This window comes from Molothrus ater, chromosome 1, assembly GCF_012460135.2.
Source record: "Molothrus ater isolate BHLD 08-10-18 breed brown headed cowbird chromosome 1, BPBGC_Mater_1.1, whole genome shotgun sequence".
In the NCBI taxonomy this organism is placed as follows: domain Eukaryota; kingdom Metazoa; phylum Chordata; class Aves; order Passeriformes; family Icteridae; genus Molothrus; species Molothrus ater.
The window spans coordinates 42,622,589-42,628,588 of NC_050478.2; positions in this window are offsets into that span (position 1 = coordinate 42,622,589).

The following is a 6,000-nucleotide window of genomic DNA, read 5'->3' on the forward strand; positions in this document are numbered from 1 at the left end:
AACAAATTGAATGATGATTACTGTTTCTTTTGGTTTCTGAAATCCTTTGATAAAAAGTATCAAAAGGTGAATTTGGTAATAGCTGAAATAATTCTCAGCTAAAACCATTCTGCAATTTGAAAACAGTGATTGTTGAGATTACACAATCTCAGCTAAAGTTTGTTTGGCTGTGTCACAATGGTTTGGCAATCTGATATTTTTCTCAGGAGAGTGTATTTATTTTTATTATTGCGCTGAAAAATTTTATTTATGAGAAAAGTGACTATCAGTGTGTGTAGAACTATATGATCGCTGGCAAAGGTTTGCAAAGATGGTCATTAGAATTTGCAAACTGCCTGAATCAATAGTTCTGAATGCCATGGTTTTATTTCTTTCTAATTTCAATGGAACAGTAAGTTAAAAACCTCATAAATGAGATTTACAGCCTACTCATGGAATGCGCAAGTGTTCAGACACAATTATCTCTGTGATTTTAATTCAGTGGTGCTCCCCCCAACAGTAATTGGTTACATTTGTTTAAGAGTATACTTGTACAAGCAGCCTACTCCCACTTAGCAGCCCTTCTTTCTCTTACTGAGGAATGACTCAGTTTTTTCAGAGCTGTTTTGATTATGTGGATAAATCAGCTGTATTTCTGTGCATGAAGAAATGACTGTGATAATGCTGATAGAAGAAAGAGAGTTGTGCATCAGTTGGCTAATGTTGCAGTGGAGTGTCAATGAATAAAGGACAGCTGTATTATAATGAGAAGCAAATCGTTCAGATGAATTTTTCCATTTTTGTATTTCAAAAAAATTTCTGGACTCTGAAAATGTCTCAAAGGGAGTGGTTCCTGCTACTGTTTAATCTCTCACTTTTCTGTGTTGATGTTTTGTGGGGCTTGTATCTGGCCCTCATTATTGAATTAGTTTACTACTACCATTCTATTCAATAAATGATATGTTACCCATGAGTAAGCTACTTCTCCAAACTGCAGCAGTTGCAGTTTGCAGCTTGCTAAAATCAGTCTGAGCAACAAACTGCAGAGGGGGTTGACTTGGCCAAGTATTACAGCCTAAGACTGTTTAAACATGTTTATATGAATATAAGGACATTTATTATGCCTGCTCTTATTTTGACATTTTATGGGGCCTCAGAATAGCAGGGAGAAAGCAGTATAAAACTTACTGGTTTCTGCAAATGAACCTTTTTGGGATGGCAAGAGGACCTTAGAGACCTGGGAGAATGCCCCTGGGATCTCGTGTCCATGTATTGCTGTCACTGGAGGTCTGGCTTCCTCTGCTGTGCTCCTTCAGGACAGAAGGCTGTTTGTCAGCTGCCTCAGGAACTGGAGGCACAGGAGTTGGAGTTAGCTGTGGCTAAGCCTAAGCAGAAGCCCAAACAGCACTGGAAGATGTAAATGAGGAACTCCACCCCGAGTCCTGTTTGCTGTGTTTCTCTGGGGAGGGCTCTTTGTGTTACTGAGGTGTGGGAGGAATTCTTGCATTAACTGAGCTTCTTCTGCCTGGCTCTGGACCTCGGTACTATGCAGCAGGATGTTTCAGCCTTGGCTGAGTCATTGAAGAAACAAAAAGTCTGAACTGTGTCAGTTTCCAGTGGAGTCTGGAGATCCATACTGTTGGGCCCTCTCAGATCCCAGTTGCCTACAGGGCCGTGGCAGCCCTGGGAAGCTTGTTCAGCTTCTGATCTGTCGTAATGCTCTGTGGACTCTGTCTCTGTGCTCCCCTCCAAACTGCAGTGGCACTTTGAGACCAGTGGCAATGTGCTTGTTGTGTTCATAGTGTGTCTGCTCCATGTTTTCCTAGACATATGTGGGCATAGGCAGAGTTCTAAATGAGTACAGGTTGATCAAGAATTGTTCAAGTACTTGGAGATCCTCCTTCACATTCACTTTGCCAACATCTTCCAACCACATGTCTGCCTATGGCGGGCATAAGAGGCTATTTGTACAGATTCCCAAACTCCTGGAAGCTTTGAGGGATGTTGGTGACATGGGAGGCCCTCCTTGAAGCAAGGCTAGTGTTTCACTATGTTCCTTGTTCCCAAGGCCTGCCCTGAATGGGAAGGCAGTCTGTCTCAGCCTCTTGTCCTTTCACATCCTTGCTGTACAGGAGGGTAAGCTTTCTTGTGTCCCTTCCAGGACTCATGTCTGATCCCACTCTGGGAGCAGACTGTGAACCGGGAAATCGATGACACGGTGGCCACGACTGTAAGGGGCCAGTCCTGGACTGAATGTTTGGGGCAAACCAGAGTGTCTGTGAATTTTGGCACTTGAAGAAAAGAGGTATAGTTGAAGAGAATTGTAAGAAAAGTTTTGTTGGTTTCTTCACCATGATTATGTGATGGGAGTATAGAACAGAGCAGTCCTGACTGAGCTGCTGTGCACACCATCTCAGGGTGGGTTTGCATTCATAGCCTCTATCTGCCCTATAGGCAATGTTTTGAAAACGTGCCCATGGCAGTTGCAGTGGAAAGTTGAGCAACTGTGTGCAAGAGTCAGCTATGAGAAGGCCAGGAGAAGTTTTAAGTGTTCAAGGAGCGAGTGAATTGCAAAGAGGGGGCCTAGATACATATTTATTAATATATCAGCATATTCAGCAGCTGAGCCTGTGACAGGCTGTGTTGCTAGGCAGAACTTTCATCTTGTCATGCTTGGCTATTCCAGAGTTCATGACTCACACGTGACTAACCTAAAATTCCCTCCTAGACACAGGAGTGGCTGGGAAGAAACAAGGTCTCATGTTTTCAGGTGGGTAAAAGAGTGCTGTGACTGTGTCTGTCTGGGTCATACATGGTCCCTGTGAAGAACCCATGATGATGAGACATTTGCTGCGTGAGACAGGGTGTCTAATTTAAGCAGTGTCCCTGTGTCACAACCTTCTTGTTTCCTCTCCCTCACCTGTCAATACCTACATGAACACAAGGCTGGAGACAACTGAGTCTTCTAGATTTTCTGGAGAAGTCTGCACAGAGCAGTAAGGCTACTCTAGTTTTGATTACAGTCAGAAAAAAGCAAGTAACTGAAAAGGTCAGGGTAAGCATTAATTGAGACTGTACATGACATGGTAGAGTGATGAGAGATTAGTGATCTGCAGGACCAGAACAAGGAGTATGATCAACATGAACCCCACAGGAGTCAGGAATGCAGTTTTCAATGAACATGGAGTTAAGAAACCAGCTTGGCTAAATCACTCAAACTGGAGAAAAACCTAGAGGAAAGGAGAAAGTAAGTTAGCTTTTATGTTGGTTGTTAGGGCTGAAAATAAAAGTACAACAGAAGCATGTGAGAACAAAATCAGAAAGACAGCATGAGATGAAATGCAACTAGCAAGCAAAATAAAACCCCCACATCACTCCAGAAGCTCATTAATTGTGTGAAATAGAAAGTGTACTCTAATTGTGAAGTGAGAAGACTAAAAGGTGTCAGCATGCAGTACCTTCTAGATTTCACTATCTAAGGTAGTAAAATAATGAAACTAATGCATTAGTGAGGTGCATTTTCAGTTAAGAAAAGGTAGAATGTATAAGCCACATATTTTCAAATTGACCTGAATTCTCTCTTTAACTATGTCCTAGAGTATTTAAAGCTCTTCCTAACAGAATCTCAGTGTCAGTAATCAACGTATTTGAGAAGTTATGGATGCTAGGTGGGATAGAGGGAGGCTGTAAAGTCACAAGCCTGGTGGAGAGAGGAAGGAGAAAAAAGGTATGACATTATTAATTAATTTTTTCAGAAAAATAGTGAAAAATGTATTTGTACATTCCTGAAAAATAATATAGGGATGAGTAACTGGCAACCAGAACTCACATCTCAAAAATCTAATTGCCCTTACAACCACATGACATACCTTATGGATAGAGAAGAGCTCTAGATTCAGTATGTCTTGATTTTCAGGGAACTTTTTATGTGCTGCCCGTATGGAATGTGTGTTCCATGTTGGTTAATGATGTGTGTTCCATGTTGGTCTGCAGCTAGGTGTGTGCAATACTTGTTGGAAAACCAGAATTACAGAGTGGTTTTCTATCGAAATGGAATTGTGTATCAAGTTGGATTGCACAGATTCAGAATCTGGTGACATGGATACATTCTTATTAAAGCGAAAATGCTTATCTAATCGACATATGTATCAGGCTGGGAGGGAGGGGACATGTATGCTGGAGGGCAGGGACAAAATAAAAAAAATCTTCAGTCAGAAATATGAAAAAAATGAAAGTTATTCAGCCAAAACAGATGCAGCCCTAGGCAGGAATAATCAGCTGGTAGGGTAAACTGATTAGGTAGAAATTCTGTACAATAGTAACTCAGGCTTTGAGTGCTCACAGACTGGGTGTGAGTCAACCATGGCTTGTTATTGCAAAAAAAAAAAAAAGATAAGCATTCTGCTAGGATGTGTTATGAGGATTAGAGTTTGCAAGACCAGGTAAGGAATTCTGCTTTGTTTAAGAGTTGTAAAGCTAGTTTTGAATGCTGCACGTGAAAAATTATGTGGACCACCTAAAGAGCAACCAGAATGTCAAGGGACCTAGAGATGATAGCAAGTTATTTCAGATTGGTTAATTAGGGAAGAGTAAGAGTAGGAGAATGACAACAGTCAGCAAGTATATGAGAAGTTACTGATGAGATGGGAATAAATTCCTTTCTATGCTCACCAGGAGCAGAAATTGCAACCAGGATATTTTAGGTTAAACATTAGGAAAAATGTTTTTGACGGGTAGAGTACTGGAAAAAAGTTGCCAGTGGTATGATCATAGACTGTCATTGTCACTTTAAGTACAGGCTGATGGCATCTCCTTCATAATCAGAAATTTAGTAAGTGTAGTGAGGCTGTTAATATGACTTTCTGAGGACCTTGAAGCCCTCTGTTTTGATTGTTTTTAGTGTCATAGAATTCATAGAATCACAGAAGGGTTTGTGTTGGAAGGGAGCTTTAAAGGCTGTCTAGTCCAATCCCACTGCAGTGAGCAGGGACACCTTCCACTAGACCAGGTTACTCAAAGCCTTATCAACCTGAACTTGAGCACCCCTAGAGATGGGGCATCCTCAGTTTCTCTGGGCAACCTGATCCAGTATCTCACTACTCTCATCATAAGAAAGTTCATGCTTATACCAACTATAAATCTTCTGGTTTAAAGTTTGAAAATATTGCCCCTTTTCCTGTCACTACAGGCTTTGGTAAGAAGTGGATCCTGTCCAGCAGTACACCCATTGTCCCATCTCATGGCCTGGAGCCCATCCCTCTCCATTTGATACTAGTGGAAGATTTCAAACCAAAAAATCCTCCTCACAGTCCTGCTCCTAGTTAAATTAATTTACCTATGAAACACAGTGCAACTTCTGTGGTGTAATCTTGATCTCATCTTCACCCTGTTCGTGGTAAATAAAAACTTGTGCAATATTTTGGAGTTTCCTTTGTACATAAAAACCACATCTCTTTTTTTTTTTTTTTTCTTTTGTTTCATTTTGATCCCTAAAGCATATGTTGTAATACTAAACTGGTCAACAATCTCCAAGCATCTGCCATGAGTAAATACAGGAAGTCTCCTATGGGTATTGTATTTGGTATCTGGTAAACTCTGAACCTGAGAATTTCCAATCATCTTATTGCAGGCTTTTTTTTTTTTTTTTTGGTTAAAATATTATTTTGATACCTCTGTACTTGAAATACAATAAGTGTTTTCAACCAGATTAATCAAAATAGCTCGGAGTTTTTCATCCCTGTTAGGTCCCAGTAATTTATGTATACAACATGAAAAAAGAATAATTCCCTTTACTAGTAAAATCTTCTGCTTTGTTTGTGTGAAGAGAACACTGAAAGCAATATTTAAAGCCAGTCAACATGTTTTGCTATAATTCTTCTTTTGAGAGAAAATGTCCCTTTTTTATTGTTCTCTTTTGATAATTAAGTATTAGGGTTCAATAAGGCAAAAAAGGAAATAGTTGTTATTTGTACTCATTCTAGCTTGTAGGAAATGGCAATAGTAAGTAGTAGTAGAGTGGAA